Below are 19,513 nucleotides of genomic sequence, written 5' to 3'. Positions count from 1 at the left end.
ATTGTAAATTCTTTCAACTTTTGTTTGCTATGGAAGAATTTTGTTTCATCGTCAAATTTGAAGGTAAGTTTTGCCAAGTTTAGGATTCTTGGTTAGCATCCATCCATTTTCTTTCAGAGCTTATATGTTCTTCCAGGCCCTTCTAGCTTTTATGGTCTGGGCTAAAAACTCTCCTGATAGCCATATTGCTTTCCCTCTATATGTGATCTGAAAGTTTTCTCTCACAGCTTTTAAAATTCTATCTTTATTTTGTATGTATGAAAAAAATTGGTTGTTAGCTTGAGGAAGGAAGAAAGAGACTCAAAGAAAACAGATAAGAAGAAAATAGAGTAAGAGAAAAGTAAAAAATACACAAGTAGAAGTAATAAAAAATAATACTATTAATAAAATTTCCATAATAATACTATAATATATTATTCAAATCTTTCAATCTTCAGTAGCCTGAAAATGACACGTACTTGATAATGTGGTAACACAGGATGGGAGCTGCCTCAAATGAAGAAGGCAGCATCCAGTTGGGAATTATCCATGATAGCAGGCAGAGGCAGCCCCATGTATTGGTAAATGGAAAGCCACAGCAAGGCACTAAGACTGCATTGGACATGGCACTGGATATCTGAGAGTTGGGTCTGTGTAGCACTGGAGAACCACCTGGGCATTGGCTGGGCCTGCAAATTTATACTTTGATATGCAAAAAACACGTTTTCTCTATAATATGGTGGGTGTATTCTTTTATTTTTTATTGAAAATTGAGCTAAGTGGATTTAACAAGTGGTCAATATCACTAGCAATTTTAATCCTTTTTGGTTTTTTAGCTAGTATATTGCTAAATTGATAAGGCTAGTTTTCAAAAGAGACTCTTTCTGTCTCAGACTCATGAGGCACTGATATTAAGATTCCCAACACTTCCCCTTCTTCCCCCTCCTGCCACACCACCCCTTTCCCTAAAGTGAGTGAGTGAGAAGGGCAGATGGAGAAGGGATTGTAATGGCAGCAACTGGAAGCTCCCTGCTCTGACCCATGGCAGGCACATAGCAATGAACTCCTCCCTGCCCCTCTCTCACCAGGCCCCTTCCCCACCATTGGCCCAGGGCCACCCGACCTAGGCCTTCCCCCAGCTGTCATCCTCTTACCCTGCCCCCCAGCCAGGGCCCCACACATAATTGATGAGCTTTCCTGAGGCAGTGGTGGCATTAACCTGGGGATAACAGCCCCTCCCTAGCAGCAGCAGGAACCTGGGGGAAACTTGAGTCTTTTGCCTGGGGGGAATGGAGGGGTGGGTGGCTGGGGTCCTCCTGCCTCTGAGGGAGCAAGTCCCCCGGAAAGGCCCCCAGCTGTCCAGGCCACAGCAGTACACTATACCAGGGATACTGCACCATATCCAGCACTAGTAGGCTCGGTTTAAGATGGAGTGGGTTCACTGGGAGGTGGAGGGAGCCAAACTGCAGTCTCAGATAACATTTTTACAAGGAGAGAGAAAAGGTCAAGAGAATTTGAAGAAGGATTTAATAAGAAGAATAAAGATGTTAGAGTATGCATTAAAACAAAACAGGGTAAAATATCATAAATTAAAGTATGACACAGAGATGAACCAAGGTGATTTGAAAATATCAACCTTTGAATCAAGAGAAACCAAAGACACAGAGGCTCCCTCAACACCTCAGAATAGCCAGTTAATGTGGAAGCAAGGCAGAGAGCTGTTTAGACAGCACTTTCAGGAAGTAAGTTATACAGATACAGTATTAGATGTACAGTCTAGTGGGTAAGGTCATTACTTGGAATATCTAATTCATAACCAAATTGATCAGTAGAAACAAATAATTTAAAACAAATTCTGAATGGTGGTGAACCTCCCAAGCAAGAACAACAAGAAATCAAAAGGCCTACTAGTGGTGTTCTTGAGACATTCAATTTCTTAGAAAATGCTGATGAAAGTGATGAAGGAGAGGAAAGTGACATGATTGAAGGCATCCCAGGAGGAAATGATAAACATCAGATGAATAAACACAAAATAGTTATTGAAGGCTTAGCTGCAGACCTAACTGATGATCCTGTTACAGAGGAAGCACTGAAATGATTTGATTTTTTAATGACAGTTGAAGATGGTAAAGGAGCTGGAGAAGCACGGAGTTCAGGGGATGACACAGAATGGGCTAAACCAATAATGTTTCAATCTGGAGGAGGTAAGTCATTTATTATGGGTTCTGATGATGTTTTGTTGAGTGTACTGGGCCTTGGAGACCTTGAAGACTTGACAGTAACAAATCATGCAGATTATAGTTATGATTTGCCTGCCAATATGACTTTTGTAAGACATGGAACCCCAAGTACACACTACATAGCAATTTTGATGGAGTACAGGCATTAGCTTTTCATCCTGTAGAACCTATATTGTTTGCTGCCTCTGAGGACCATACTCTGAAACTTTGAAACTTGCAAAAACAATTCCTGCCAAAAAGAGTGCCTCTTTAGATGTAGAGTCTACTACACATTTAGGGCCCACATTGGCCCTGTTCTGTCACTGGCTATTAGTTCTAATGGAGAACAGTGTTTTATTGATGGTATTGACACAACCATCCAGTGGTGGAATATGCCTAGTCCTCATGTGGATCCATATAACACATATGAACCAAATGTTCTAGCTAGCACTTTAGTTTCTCATACAGATGCAGTCTGGGGTCTTGCTTATAGTGGAATAAAAATCAGTTACTGTCTTGTTCAGCAGATGGCACTGTTAGGTTATGGAATCCACAAGAAAAAATGCCTTGTATTTGCACTGACAATGGAGACAAGGAACATGGAATACCTACACCTGTTGACTTTATTGTTTGTGATACCTCTTTCAACATTGGTAGTGCAGTAATTTATGATTTAGAAACATTACAGTCATTGGTAATGCTTTCATCACAGGTAGATTCTGGTTTACAATACAGTAATCACATTAACAGAGTAATAAATCATCCCACACTTCCTGTTACATTAACTGCTCATGAAGATAGACGCATCAAATTTTTTGACAATGAAATAGGTAAAATGATTCATTCAATGTTAGCTCATTTGGTTGCTGTTACAAGTCTAGTAGTAGATCCTAATTGAATCTATTTGATGTCAGGAAGCCATGACTGTTCCATTAGATTAATGGATTTAGATAGCAAGACATTTTTGCAAGAAATAACAGCTCATAGGAAGAAATTGGATGAGTCAATTTATGATATTGCTTTCCATTCATTAAAAGCATATATTGCAAGTGCAGGAGCTGATGCCCTTGCCAAAGTATTTGTGTGAATCCACAAAAACTCACATCATGACAAAAGATTTGCTTAAACAGAAAAATGGTCTGCTTCACTGCCATCAAAAAGATTATTGATATAACACTACATATGTTCTGCCTAGTGAAGGCAATTTGGAGCAGGCCTAAATTGGTTGAAATCATATCTTAATGTCAGGTTCATTAATTTAATTGTAATTACTGTATTTTGTGGGACATAAAGAAAAAGGACTCTAGTATTTGTGGCCTGTACTGGATATGAACTGAGCATATGTCTACTTTTTTAGGTGTCTTTATGCCAATGTGAAGTCTAATCTTACAAAGACCTTTTTTTTTTCCCCTAAATGACTCTGTGTGCTGCCTTAGGGTTAGGAATGTGGTGCTCTTGTTGGGGAAGAGAGCTCTAAGAGTAGATTTTTTCATCTCTTAGTGATCTTTTGTTTATCAGTTGAATGCCACAGTTTCCCTTTTAAATTTATTTTGCTTTAAAAAAGAAGAAAAAGAAAATTTAACTTAAAATATTTTATCATTAGTTGTACAAAATGTTTAGATAAAATTCTAGATTTTATAAGTCTTCTTATATATTTAGCCTTTCACAATAGTGCTCAAAATCGTATTGAAGTTTTTCTTCATTATACAACCCTAAACACAGTGATTTCACTGACCAGCCACCACTAATCACTTTCTTTCCTCCTTCTGCATAATACAGCTCAGTTAAGTCCTTCCATAAAGATGCTAAATTACCTTCATCATCACATAAATGTCTTTGTGAACAAAGGACTCTTAAGTGTATTAAAATAAAACTGTGGTGTTTAGTAATCCAAAGGGACTCTTTGAAAAAACTAATCTTGGCTTCTGTCACTATGTGACATTTTGTACATCTTACTGTATTTACAAGTTTATTTATCAAGGATTATCCATCTTGAAAATGACCTATTATTATTTCACTTTTTGTTGGTCTTTATATCCTTTTATTAATGTGATAAAGAAACCTATATATCTATTTGGAACTACTTTGAATAGTCTAAAACAGACTAAAAATGGAATATTTTATAGTTTCAGTTACAAAACAAGGTGTTTACCTCCAAAGAAACATAATTCCAAACAAAATTATCTTGTTAAAAATTATTTGGCATAAAAGTTTATTTGCATTACAAATAGGATACAAAAATAGTTCAATCAGGATACAGAAATCTGCTGTGTTTGAACTAGCTTTTCCTGTCTGTTTTATTTGGATGTGCTTAATTTTATGGTGTAACCAAAATTTTTTTTGTGTAAGCATGATTAAGACAATAAAGTATTTTTTCTAGTCTTCCAAAAACTTTTCTGATCAATTTGCGAGTTTTGATGAGTTTTGTAAGGTTTTTGTTTTACAAGCTATGAATAAGCAAATTTTTAAGATTGTACCACAAAGCAAATGTACAGATATTGAAAAATAATGTATATAAAATGCATATAATAAATATAAATTGTGTACCTGTAAAAAAAAAAAGTTTGTTTGCCATCATGGCTGACTAGTATATTCAATTATTAATGAATGCTACTAGAATGTATGTAAAGTTTACTAAAGATAAACTTGCTAATTATGTAAAGTAATGTATGTATTAATAAGTTTGATTTAGTCATTTGTGTGCTTTAAAACATCATGATGTATATAAAAAGTTGGTAGTATAATTAATAAATAGCAAAATAAGTGAACATTAAAAAGTGAGTACTTCTGGTTGATCTCTACATTTTTACTTCATTCACAGTACTGGCATGAGTTGTAATAGACTTTTGTTATATCTCAAATCTATTTTTATCTTCTCTAGATATATGTGTACCTTTTTCCACTGTATATATTTGTCCATATTTCTTCTTAAGACCCCAGGTTTAGGCTGGGGATATAGCTCAGTAGGTAGAGTGCTTGCTTCGCAAGCACAAGGCCCAGGATTCAAATCTACAGCACTGCAAAAAAATAAATAAATAAATAAATAAATAAATAAATAAATAAATAAATAAATAAAAAATAAAAGACCCCAGGTTTATAAATCTCTGATGAATATCTTTGGCAATGTCAACCAAAATTGACCTGCTATCTCAGGTCTTTGTGGAGATAAAAAGTAGTTTTTATATGGTTTTCAAGAAAGCCATAAATGTTTGCTTGTTTCACTCTTCCTTTTGCTAGTGAGAAAGAATAAAAGGGGTTGATAGTTTTTCCTTATTATGCAATGTTCTACTGTGGAGTAAGAATGACTGTGTTAGGGCTGGGGAAATAGCTCAGCTGGTAGAGTGCTTGCCTTGCAAGCACAAGGCCCTGAGTTCAATCCCCAGTACCACAAAAAAAAAAAAAAAGGAATGATTGTTGATAAAAGTGAGTCATTTTTCTTTCCTCTATTCTGGGACTCTCTCCAGTGTGCTCATCTGTGTTTCTGTAAAATCTCAGGTGATTTTGGAAGTACTCACAAGTAAATTAATTTAGTACATTGTGGTGAAGTTTATTTTTATAATTTTTAATGTTTTTATTTGTTCTTAGTTATACATGACATTTAAGTCTATTCTGATTAAATTATTCAAGCATGGGATACATTGTATTGTAGTTCAGACCCGATCTTTGTACATGGGCAAACTTGGGATTAATTTAGTTGTTTCCATATGTGTACTTAGGAAAATTAGGTTAAATTTATTCTAGTTTTTTTCCTATTACTACCTTCCATACACAGTGATTCCTTTATATATTCATGGGTAGATGGGTAACTAAGTTGGTTCCGTACCTTAGCTGTTATGAATTGTGCTACTATAATCATTAATGTGGCTGTGTCATTGTTCTGTGCATATTTTAAATACTTTGGGTATATACTGAGGTATTTTAACTAGGCCAAATGGTGTTTTAATCCCTAGTTTTGGGGTGTTTTTGTACTGATAATTGAAAGCAGGGGTGCTGAACGACTGAGTCATAGCCCTATTCTTTTATATGTTTTATTTAAAGACAGGATCCTACAGATTTGCTTAGGGACTCACTAAGTTGCTGTGGCTGGTTTTGAATTCACAAGTCTCCTGCCTCCTGTCCTCAAATCAATTCCTAGTATTTGAGGAATTTCCATACAGTTTTCCAGAGGTGTTGCACCAATTTGCAGGCCTTCAATATATGGTCATCCTTTTCCCCTACATCCTTGCCAACATTTGCTGTTACATGTATTCTTGGTAATTGCCATTCTGACTAAAGTGAGGTTGAATCTCAGTATAATTTTAATTTTAATTTCTCTAATTTCTTGAGGTGTTGAACACTTCCTTATGTTTTTGTTGATTCTTCATATTTCTTTTTTTAGAAGCACCTGTTAAGCTCCTTTGCACATTTATTGATTAGTTTATATGCTTATATATATCTTTGTAGCAATGAGGAACTTGGATTTGCTTTGTTGCTCCCCTTGTGACATCCTCACATTGGTAAAAAATTAATTTTTTTACAATGTATATTCACAATAGTCTAGCAAGCAAAATAACTTGTTCCCTTGATTTCTTTCATTTATGTATTCTCAATGAAACCAAGAATTTTCATCAGTTCAGGGAATAAAATGTTCATTCCACAAGGTGATAAAACAAATGTATGGAAACTATGGCATTGAAATTTTACACTTTAAGAAAAGAATGGGGATGTGTGTGGGAGGTAAAAATTGGAAATTTTGCCATGATGAATATAATAAATATTTGATGAATATGCAATGAACATTTTACTGTTAATAGTTATGAAGAACATATAAAATCTCAGAGAACACCTCAGTTTACACCAGTCAGTTTTGAGGAGTGTTTTGGGTGTCTTAAAAATGTATCTTTGCCAAAGTTTTGGTAACATAACTTTCCTCTGAAAGAAAATTTGGAAAATATAAAGTGGAATACATGTTTAAGTTCATATCAAGAATAATTTGAAATGTAACACTTATTAAATATTTTTGTAAAGAAAGAACTAAAAATCTCTTTATTCACAAATAACAGGGGGGCAGTCCAAGATGGTGGACTAGAGGGGGACTGCATCCCCAGTCACTCCAGAACCCAGGAGTTAAGAAGGGGAGGCATTGAGAGACTCGGGCCAAAATAGAGCCACGGGTGAGTCTGCCCACTGGGTAAAGTTCGGCCAGGGTGGCAGGCCCAGATAGAGGTGGCTTATCGGAGCAGGGCAGGGTAGCTAGAGTCTTCCACAGGCAGCCCTGCACACTCCAGCGATGGGCCCCTCCCACACAGCCAGCTTCTCCAGGTTCTCAGAGCAGGCCCCCTACTGAGAGCCTTTCTGATTAGAACAAGTTCCAAATCCCGGAGCCAGCACAGCATACTCTGGCCCACAAGCAGCTTCAGGAACCAGGACAGGGCAGCCAGTGACCTCAGCAAGCAGCCTGGACCCCTGCGGTGGGAGATGCCTTTCAAGGCTAGCTTCTTGGAACAGACCGCCCATTGAGAGCTTTTCTACATAGAGACAGCCACAAGTCCCCAAGCCAACAGAGAGCTTCGATCCACAAGCAGACTCTGGGATCAGGGCAGGGCAGCCAGAGACTTCTTCAGGTGGCTCTGCCCACTCTAGCCGCAGGCTCTTTCCATGGGGCGGTTCAAGATGGTGACCTAGAGGGTGACTGCATCTCCAGTTGCTCCAGAATCCAGGACTCAAGAAGGGGAGGCATTGAGAGACTTGGACAAAAATAGAGTCACGGGGTGAGTCTCCCCTACTGGGCAAAAATTGGCCTGGGCGCCAAGCACAGATAGGGGTGGCTTATCACAGCAGGGTAGGGCAGCTAGAGTCTTCCCAAGGTAGCCTTCCACACTCTGGCGGTGGACTCCCCCCACACGGCCAGCTGCATGGTGCAGGCCCCCAGTGAGAGCCTTTCAACACAGAGCCAGCTCCAAGCCCTGGAACCAGTAGGGGCTAGGGGCAGCTTTCATCGGAAGCACTGCATTTTCAAGTTCCTCCAAGATTTCAGGCTACTGAAGGCTGGGAGGTGATACACTGGAAATCTACTGGGACATTATAAGCCAATAGAGGAAATCTGCAATATCTCAGATTCCCACTGACAACTGACCAATATGAGAAAACAAGGGAAGAAAATGTCCCAAACAAACCTAGATACTACATCAATAAAACCCAATGAGAGCACAACAGAAGAAATGTCAGAAAGGGAGTTCAGAATGTGCATAATTAAAACAATCAGAGAAGCAAATGAGGAGATGAAAGAGCAAATGCAGACATTGAAGGAGGAGATGAAAGAGCAAATGCAGGCATTAAATGATCACACCAATCAACAGTTAAAAGACCAAATATGGGAAGCAAGAGATCATTCCAATAAAGAGTTAGAGATACTGAAAAAAAAAAAAAAACTGAAATACTTGAAATGAAGGAAACAAGAAACCAAGTTAAAAACTCCATAGAAAGCATAACCAATAGGGTAGAACAACTGGAAGACATAACCTCAGACATTGAAGACAAAATATTTAATCTTGAAAACAAAGTTGGCCAAACAGAAAAGATGGTAAGAAATCATGAACAGAATCTATGAGAATTATGGGATATCATGAAAAGGACAAATTTGAGAATTATTGGGATTGAGGAAGGCTTAGAGAAACAAACCAAAGGAATGAACAATCTATTCAATGAAATAATATCAGAAAATTTCCCAAATCTGAAGAATGAAATGGAAAACGAAGTACAAGAGGCTTATAGAGCTCGAAATATACAAAATTACAACAGACCCACATCAAGGAACATTATTATGAAGATACCTAACATACAAAAAATAGACAGAATTTTAAAGGCCGTGAGAGAAAAGAATCAAATTACATTCAGAGGGAAAGCAATAAGAATACCAGCAGACTTTTCAATCCAGACCCTAAAAGCTAGAAGGGTCTGGAACAACATTTACCAAGCCATGAAAGAAAATAGATGACAACCAAGCATCTTATACCCAGCAAAACTTACCTTCAAATTTGACGATGAAATAAGATCCTTCCATGATAAATAAAAGCTAAAGGAATTTACAAAAAGAAAGCCAGCATTGCAGAACATTCTCAGCAAAATATTCCAAGAGGAAGAGATGAAAAACAACGATACAATTCAGCAACAGGAGGCGCTAGCCTAAAGGAATAGCCAAATAAAGGAGAAACCAAATCATGTCAAAAAACAAATATGAGTCAAATGACCGGAAATACAAATCATATCTCAATAATAACCCTGAATGTTAATGGCCTGAACTCATCAATCAAAAGACATAGACTGGCAGATTCGATTAAAAAGAAAAATCCAACAATATGCTGCCTGCAAGAGACTCATCTCATAGAAAGAGATACCCATAGACTAAAGGTGAAAGGATGGGGAAAAACATACCATGCACACAGACACAGCAAAAAAGCTGGAGTATCCATCCTCATCTCAGATAATGTGGACTTCAAACCAAAACTAGTCAGAAGGGATAAAGAAGGACATTACATGCTGCTTAAGGGAAGCATAAATCAGCAAGACATAACAATCCTAAATATCTATGCCCCGAACATTGGCTCATCCACATACATCAAACAAATCCTTCTCAATTCCAGAAATCAAATAGACCACAACACAATAATACTAGGTGATTTTAACACACCTCTCTCACCACTGGATAGATCATCCAAACAAAAATTGAATAAAGAAACCATAGATCTCAATAACACAATCAACAATTTAGACTTAATGGACACATATAGAATATACCATCCAACAAAGAACGAATACACTTTCTTCTCAGCAGCACATGAATCCTTCTCTAAAATAGACCACATTTTATACCACAAAGCTACTATTAGCAAACACAAGAAGATAGAGATAGTACCTTGTACTCTATCAGATCATAATGGATTGAAATTAGAAATAAATGACAGAATAAAAAACAGAAACTTCTCCAATACCTGGAGATTAAATAATACACTATTATATGATGAATGGATAACAGAAGATATCAGGAGGGAAATAAAAAAAATTCTTAGAAGTAAACGAGAACAAAGACACATCATATCAAAATCTCTGTGACACTATGAAAGCAGTACTTAGAGGAAGATTTATTTCATGGGGCGCATTCAAAAAAAGAAGTAGAAATCAAAAAATAAACGTCTTAACACTACAGCTCACAGCCCTAGAAAAAGAAGAGCAGAGCAATACCAAAAGTAGTAGAAGACAGGAAATAGTTAAAATCAGAGCCGAAATCAATGAAATTGAAACAAAAGAAACAATTGGAAAACTTAACAAAATAAACACTTGGTTCTTCGAAAAAATAAACAAAATTGATAAACCCTTAGCCACACTAACAAAGAGAAAGAGGGAGAAAACTCAAATTACTAAAATTCGTAATGAAAAAGGAAACATCACAACAGACACGACTGAAATACAAAACATAATTAGAAGCTATTTTGAAAATTTATACTCCAACAAAACAGAAAACCTCGAAGACATCAACAAATTTCTACAGACATATGAATTACCTAAAGTGAACGGGGAACACATACACAACTTAAATAAACCAATTTCAAACAATGAAATAGAAGAGGTCATCAAAAGCCTACCAACAAAGAAAAGTCCAGGACCAGATGGGTTCTAGCCAATTTCTACAAAACCTTTAAAGAAGAGCTCATTCCAATACTCTTCAAAGTATTTCATGAAATAGAAGAGGAGGGAACCCTCCCAAACTCGTTCTATGAAGCCAATATCACCCTGATACCTAAACCAGACAGAGACACATCGAGGAAAGAAAATTCCAGACCAATATCCTTAATAAACATTGATGCAGAAATTCTCAAAAAAATTTTAGCAAATCGCATACAAATATATATTAAAAAGATAGTGCACCACGATCAAGTGGGTTTTATCCCAGGGATGCAAGGTTGGTTCAACATTTGGAAATCAATAAATGTCATTCACCATATCAACAGACTTAAAGTTGAGAATCACATGATTATTTCAATAGATGCAGAAAAAGCATTCGATAAAATACAGCACCCCTTCATGGTCAAAACGCTAGAAAAAATTGGGGTAGTGGGAACATTCCTTAACATTATAAATGCAATCTATGCTAAGCCCATTGTAAATATCATTCTAAATGGTGAAAAACTGAAAGCGTTCCCCCTAAAAACTGGAACAAGGCAGGGATGCCCTCTTTCACCACTTCTATTCAACATCGTCCTTGAGACTCTAGCCAGAGCAATTAGACAAACCAAAGAAATTAAAGGGATACGAATTGGAAAAGAAGAACTCAAACTATCCCTGTTCACTGACGACATGATTATATATTTAGAGGAACCTGGAAATTCCACCAGAAAAGTTTTAGAACTCATAAGTGAATTCAGTAAAGCAGCAGGTTACAAGATCAATGCTCATAAATCCAATGCATTTTTGTACATAAGTGATGAATCCTCAGAAAGAGAAATTAGGAAAACTACCCCATTCACAATAGCATCGAAAAAATTAAATACTTGGGAATCAATCTCACAAAAGAGGTGAAAGACCTCTACAATGAGAACTACAGAACACTAAAGAAAGAAATTAAAGAAAACCTTAGAAGATGGAAAGATCTCCCATGTTCCTGGATAGGCAGAATTAATATTGTCAAAATGGCCATACTACCTACAGTGCTATACAGATTCAATGCAATTCCAATTAAAATCCCAATGATATACCTTGCAGAAATAGAACAAGCAATTATGAAATTCATCTGGAAGAATAAAAAACCTAGAATAGCTAAAGCAATCCTAAGTAGCAAGAACGAAGCAGGGGGTATTGCAATACCAGATCTTCATCTCTACTACAAAGCAATAGTAACAAAAACGGCATGGTATTGGTACCAAAATAGACAGGTAGATCAATGGTACAGAATAGAGGACATGGACACAAACCCAAATAAATACAATTTTCTCATACTAGACAAAGGGTCCAAAAATATGCAATGGAGAAAAGATAGCCTCTTCAAGAAATGGTGCTGGGAAAACTGGAAAACCATATGCAACAGAATGAAATTAAACCCCTATCTCTCACCCTACACAAAACTCAACTCAAAATGGATCAAGGACCTTAGAATCAGACCAGAGACCCTGCATCTTATAGAAGAAAAAGTATGTCCAAATCTTCAACTTGTTGGCTTAGGATCAGACTTCCTTAACAGGACTCCCATAGCACCAGAAATAGAAGCAAGAATCAACAACTGGGATAGATTCAAACTAAAAAGCTTTCTCTCAGCAAAGGAAACTATCAGCAATGTGAAGAGAGAGCCTACAGAGTGGGAGAATATCTTTGCCAACCATACTTCAGATAGAGCGCTAATTTCCAGAATCTATAAAGAACTCAAAAAACTCTACATGAAGAATACAAATAATCCAATCAACAAATGGGCTAAGGAAATGAACAGACACTTCACAGAAGAAGATGTACAAGCAATCAACAGATATATGAAAAAATGTTCAACATCCCTAGTAATAAGGGAAATGCAAATCAAAACTACCCTAAGATTTCATCTCACCCCAATTAGAATGGCGATTATGAAGAACACAAGCAACAATAGGTGTTGGCGAGGATGTGGTGAAAAAGGAACACTCATTCATTGCTGGTGGGGTTGCAAATTAGTGCAGCCACTCTGGAAAGCAGTATGGAGATTCCTCAGAAAGCTTGGAATGGAAACGCCATTTGAACCAGCTATCCCACTCCTTGGCCTATACTGAAAGGACTTAAAATCAGCATACTACAGAGATACAGCCACATCAATGTTCATTGCTGCTCAATTCACCATAGCCAGATTGTGGAACCAACCTAGATGCCCATCAGTTGATGAATGGATAAAGAAACTGTGGCATATATATACAATGGAATATTACTCCGCAATTAAGAATGATAAAATTATGGCATTTGCAGGCAAATGGATGAAATTGGAGAATATCATGCTAAGTGAAATAAGCCAATCTCAAAAAACTAAAGGACAAATGATCTTGCTGATAAGCGGATGAGGACATATATTGGGGTGTTGAAAGGGTTAGCATTAGGTTAGGTTTAGGTATAGGGTTAGGGATAAGGAATGTGGTAAGAATGAAGGAAAGAAGGACTGTATAGAGGGAAAAGAGGGGTGGGAGGGGTGGGGGGAAGGGAAAAAATAATGAATCAAACATCATTGCCCTATGTAAACGTATGATTACACAAATGGTATGCCTTGACTCCATGTACAAATAGAGAAACAACATGTATCCCATTTGTATACAATAATAATAAAAAAAAACAAAAAAAAAACAAATATCATGACACTCTATATAGAAATTCTTAATATGGAAATAAGTTCCTAGAATTGGTAAGAGAATTAAACACTGGTTGAAATTCATGAGGTCAATATACAAAAATATTTTTATTTCTATATGCTTGAAATAAACTATTAGAAATTAAAATTTTAAAAATAACATTTAAAATAGAGTCCAAAATCAATACTCAGAAATTAATATGTGATGCTTATATATTGAATATTATAAAGCATTGATAAAAGAAATTAAAGACCTAAATAAATAAAATATTCTATGTTCAATTATCAAAAGATTCAATATTATTAAGATGACAGTTTTCCTTCAATTGAGTTATAGAATCTAAGCAGTTCTAAACAAAATTTCAATGGACTACTTTTTTAAACACTTGTTAAATTTTTACTCAAACTTTTGTAGACAAGAGATTTAAAAATTAAGAATAAATGACCAAATATGATCAGATTGTTTTTATTTAATGAAATCCTGTTGTTCTGTATTCAACAAACAGTTCTTCCTTGTGTCAAAATATAATATTTTACTGAATGTAGGGAGATTGGTACTTATCAATTATTACTTAATCAAAAATCAGGTATAGATCTTTGTTGAGAATTCTACATTTATAATAAAGGATCCAGACCTTTTAAACAGGTCTGTGCCATAAATAACTGAGAGCATTTTTATTTGTGAAAAATGTAACAGATGCCATGAAACTCAAAAATACTTAATGATGTTTTCAAATCCTAAAAAAATATTAAAGTGCCATTTTACAGAGAAGCTTTATGAAGGTAATAAATGCAAAAATGTATTTTGACAGTGCTCAGAATTTATCATTCTGAGCATTCATATTCAAGGAAAGAATTGCAAATATAAAGAATATGGAAGAGTTTTAATTAAAATCACAAGCATAATGCAGTGCAAGAAAATTCACAAGAAAATAATTCTCTACAAATTTAAGAAATGTGTTAAACAATTTAAACATTTCTCAGTGCTGTTTCACAATTATACATTGCAGTGATAAGTCCTACAGATGTGAAAATTTTGGAAAATCTTTTATTCACAGGTCAGCCCTTAGTAAACACAAGAAGATTCATTATGAAGAGAAACAGTACAAATATACAGAATGTGCAAAAGCATTTATTTCAATTTCACACCTTACTCAACAGAGGATTCATAGTGATGAGAGAACATATGAATGTAAGAAATGTGGCAAATAACTTAAGTATAGGACTGCCCTTATTGCACCACATGGAATTCTTAGTAATGCTAGATTACAGAAATGTATAGAATGTGGAAAAGATTTTAAATACATCTCAACTCTTACTCAGCATGAGAAGATACATACTCCAGAGAATCCTTACAAATGTGAAGAATGTTGGAAAGCATTTATTCAAATTTCACAACTTTCTTAACACCAGAAGGTTCATAGTGATGAGAGTTCAAATGAATGTAAGAAATGTGGCAAAGACTTTAAGTACAGCACAGCCCTTATTTAACACCAGAGGATTCATGGTAATGAGAGGCCTTGTGAATTTAAGAAAAGTGACAAGGGCTTTAAAGATTCTTCAATTCCTACTCTACATCAGAAGGTTCATATTGAAGAGAGACCATAAAAATATTAGGAATATGTAAGAGATTTTAAATGTATCTCAGTTCTTACTCAACACCTGAAGATTCATACTGGAGTGAAGACCTACATTTGTAAAGATTATGGGAAAGCATTTATTCAAATTTTATACCTTACTCAACACCAGAGATCTCATAGTGATGACAGGTCATATGAATGTAAGAAATGTGGAAAAGGGCAGTCACGGAGTGAGCTGGCAGGAGAGTCAGGCCGCCTGCATCATGGAGGGAGCAGGAGGGCACCCAACACCCTTGTCTTGCAGAGCTAGGCTGTGGGCAGCCAACCCACCCAAACACCAGACTGAAGACCCCATTCAGCTACAACCATTTTCCTCCTTAAGTAAAGACAAGATAAATCTTTCCCTCAGGACATACCCCTAAACTGTGGGTATTGACATGCAAAAAAGATTCCTTGCAGGATTCTTGTGAACAGGAGAATTAAGAATTCCTTAGACATTTTTTCATTTTGTCTAGAGTTGATTCTCTGCTTAGACTTTCACAGAGTAAAACCCGTAGATGATCAAGTCATGTACCTTAGAGGAGCTGTTCCTGTGCTGACGATATACCCCTTCTCTTAGAGTGCTTGCCTAGCATGCACAAGGCCCAGGTTCAAATCCCCAGCACTGTGGGTTAATGGATAACAAAAAAACAAAACCACTTCTAAGGATGCCAACCAACCTTCCATCCTCTCAACTTTTCATTTTATTTTCTCTTATCTTCATCAACTTAATCAACACTGTAAAAATGCACCAGTTTCACAGGCAAACAATTTACACTGACACATTTAAGCAGGGACCAGGGCTCCAAGGGAGCAGTGCTTCCACAATCACCTGTATTTCTTAAACTAAGTGTTACATGACATCACTCAACTCTCATTTGTTCATAGGTTGTGTGTCTCTCATGAGTATGCTTTAGTGGGTATTTCTTCAGCAACTTCTTTAACTACACAATGGGCCCCAGGTTGCAGTGAAAGGAAATTCAAAATGACAACCACACTGGTCCCTGGCACCCTCCAGGCTTCTTGGACACACTTCTGTACTCACTGCCACTGAAGGGGAGTTCCACACTTGAGTACTTTCCATGAGAACATCAATGTTGACTGGAAAACCAAGAGGTGAAGACAAAGGGCAGCCACTGTTGGCCCTGGAGTTTCTCAGTCAGTTTTGCTTTGCACAGGCTTGCATGTGACTTCATGAATACTGGTAGGATTTGGGGTTGAATCCATGTTAGCCTCTAATGATAGAATTCAGGAGGAACAGGGGGGATTTACAATCAAATTTCCCAGTATCTTTGGAGCTCTATTGTCAAGAGAAATGGAGCCCTTTTGTAGACTCTTGTTAATATTGATGGACATCCTCAAGAGATGCAGTGTAGAATTGGGTGAAGCATACAGACCACTCAGGTTGTGAGTTGTTCTCATGTTTACCACAGAACTGAGAATTAATGGATTGTGCTTTGTAGGATAAGGAATGATACAAGAACCCCTTTTGCTAGAACTCATGGTGGAACAATTAAATCAGAGACATTAGGCATGTGGTATGTTGGGGCTGGGTAGAAAAATGTCAAGAAAGAAAAAGGATTTGACAGTTTGCAAATGCTTCAAGTACACTTTTCCTGCTCAATAAGTCCTATTACACAGTTGGATATTCTAGAACCATTTCTCTTTTGATATTCAGGTTTTGCCCATGTTGGGTCTTCACATTTGCATTTTAGTAGAGTTATTAGGGTTTAAATTTCTGATATTGTGGTGCACTCTTGATTTGGAGTGCAAGGGTTTAGTGCTGCATATCCCAAATTCAACTTGGTTATATTGTAGGTCACGGGTGTAGGTTCTGTGATGTAAGGAAAGCCTTTGCTCATGGTTCTTGTGCCAGAAAAATAGGAATCAGCACATGGATAATCACTTGTTGCTTGCAAACAACCAGAAAGAGTCAGGAATTTGCAAGGGCATTGATGTATTTACAAGGGGAATTAGGGTCACTAATAATGGTTGCTTACAGAATGAACTGGCAATTACTACTTCCTATATTTGTAGAGTATGATGAGGCTGAAGATATGTTGTGGAATTTGTGGGTTTACCATGAATGATGACAAGTTTCAAAGTGTCCCTTCACCAAAGTTGGTTTATAGCACCAACACCATTCTGCTTTTTGTAATCCCCAAATATTCATACTCTCCCATTTTGAATACTCAGCACTCCACTTTCTGCACTGTGTATGTTCATATCTGGTGTTATGGACTGTGAAACTGTGCTCATCATGTCATCACCAGCCTCTTATTTCATTCATTGGCTTGTAGTCTGCATCTCTCTGGGGCTAGTTAGAGGACTCTTAGCAATATCCCACAGGGCCTTTTGAGAGACAAGCATTAGTGTGTTCAAGAGGGCAAATCCTTGTGTGAACACAGAGATACCAGACATTTCTGCATCTCAAGGTGAGTTGAGGTGCCCCTGGAAAAATCCCAGCAGGTCAATTTATGAATGCAACCTAGTTGTAAGTCAGCAGTCAAGGAGGTGGAGCCTGGCAGGTGGAGTGAACATAGAACATCTCTCCTTGTATGTCAGGTCTATCCTGTCCTCCATCCAACATGCTGGGTGAATGAATCCCTCCTCTCTTCATGAGCCATCAGAGGAGACACTCACCTTCACTTAGAAGAACCAATTCCCAGGTTCCAGCTGTCTCCTTTCCTGACTGTGTATGAAAGGAGGGGAAACCTGTCAGATGGGGTGTGATGTGTCCCAATTCAATAATCAACTAAGAAAAAAACTGCACTGCACTGCATGCTACCCTGCCCTGAACTCTCACCAGCCATCATTTGGTGTGGTTGCTAGGGCTCTAGGCTAGGTTCCTGACTAGGAAAATCCGGATGTGCCCAATCCTGGAGGAGCATGTTTTGAGGGCAATGCTGCTGGGGCCAGTGATAAGCTTGGTAACCCATGTGGCTGAAAGCACACCTTTGTCCCAGCCTGATTCCCTGGAACTTGTGGGGGCTAATTGCCTGCAGCATGAGCTAGGGGACTGGTGTGGCCCAAGGAGCACAATGTCACCTGGGCCTGGGTGAAATTGTGAGTTGTCAGGCTTCAGTGGGATCCCTTGTTCTGCCTGGACCTGGAGCGATATATCGCCCACGGGTCTCCACCCCACATACAGTCTTGTTCCTCGTCACCTGGGTGATGATGTTAGAATCATTTCTTGAGAATCACAGGTCCCTGGCACCCACTGCCTTCGTCTTTCCTCTTACCATCACAACTGAGACAGCACTTGCCTTGACTCTTGGTTTGAAGCAGACAGGAGCAGAAGTTTCTCTGGTTACTAAGGGAACTGTGACACCACCTTGCTGTCATGCCCATCCTCTGTGACTTCAGGCAGTATCTGCGGTTCTGTCGCCATATTAAGGGATCCACTCCTCAAACTCCATGTTGTCCATGGGTCAAAAAAACTCTCTGGGAAGGGAAACCAAGTGACTTCTTCTACTGGAGTCTGAAAATCATGTGCCCTTCACAAGCGACCTGCCCGATGCCTGTTCCTTCCCCTTTGCTTTCAGGATCTCTCCCATCTTTTGCTCTCATGTCACAGGAGAACTGGTAACCAAGTGAGGTGTTTTTCTCAGTGTAATTAAATGCAACTGAATGAGTGAAAGATCAGGGATATGACTTCCAGCCACTAATTTCTCTGTAATGAATCTTGAGAGTAATAACTGTCAACATAGCAAGCAGAAGATTGAGATTGGATAAGGAATGTATTATTTTTTGCTACCATGTTTCTGTCCTGGGACCCCAGACCCTGTGAGCCCTTACCACTTGCCTTTGCCTGTTTATATTCACCAACAGCACCTGGCTAAGTTGCTGAGGCATTCCCTCATTGAGGGGAAAACGACCTTCCCCCGAAGGAACAACTTCCTCTGCCTCAACCTTGCCTGAGACAATGGGCAAGATCCAGCACGTGATCTGGCTTGTGCATTTTGCACAGCTCTCTGCTGGTTAGAATTTTTCAAAGGAAAATGCCAAAAGGAAAAATAAGAAAAAAAACATCTAGGAAGGTGTGATTAGATTGTGAATGTAATGACTAGGGATGCATGTGTGAATGATCCCCCAAATCTCCATTTTTACTCACAACTTGAGCATATTCTAATTGCCACAGAGTCCTGCCTCTGCTCTTGCTCCTGGCATCCTTGGATCATGGATATAATTTTTTGCTCAGGGATCAATTACATCCATTTTACTCCTCAAGTTAAGACTGGATAAATCTCACCCTCTGGTCCGGCCCCTAGACTGTGGGTATTGACATGCAAAAATGTTCCTTGAAGGATTTTTGTGAACAGGAGAATAAATAATTCCTTAGACATTGTTTAGTTTTGTCTAGCATT

General features: G+C 37.7%; 1 pseudogene; it reads left to right on the top strand.

The window, feature by feature from the left end:
- Positions 1–1,168: 1,168 nt before the first annotated feature.
- LOC124974395 (striatin-3-like) lies at positions 1,169–3,285 on the top strand (annotated as a pseudogene).
- The last annotated feature ends 16,228 nt before the right edge of the window (positions 3,286–19,513 follow it).

The sequence above is a fragment of the Sciurus carolinensis genome, unplaced genomic scaffold, assembly GCF_902686445.1.
Source record: "Sciurus carolinensis unplaced genomic scaffold, mSciCar1.2, whole genome shotgun sequence".
In the NCBI taxonomy this organism is placed as follows: Eukaryota; Metazoa; Chordata; class Mammalia; order Rodentia; family Sciuridae; genus Sciurus; species Sciurus carolinensis.
Note: the sequence above shows the minus strand (reverse complement) of the source record. Positions and strands in the feature narration are given on the sequence as shown.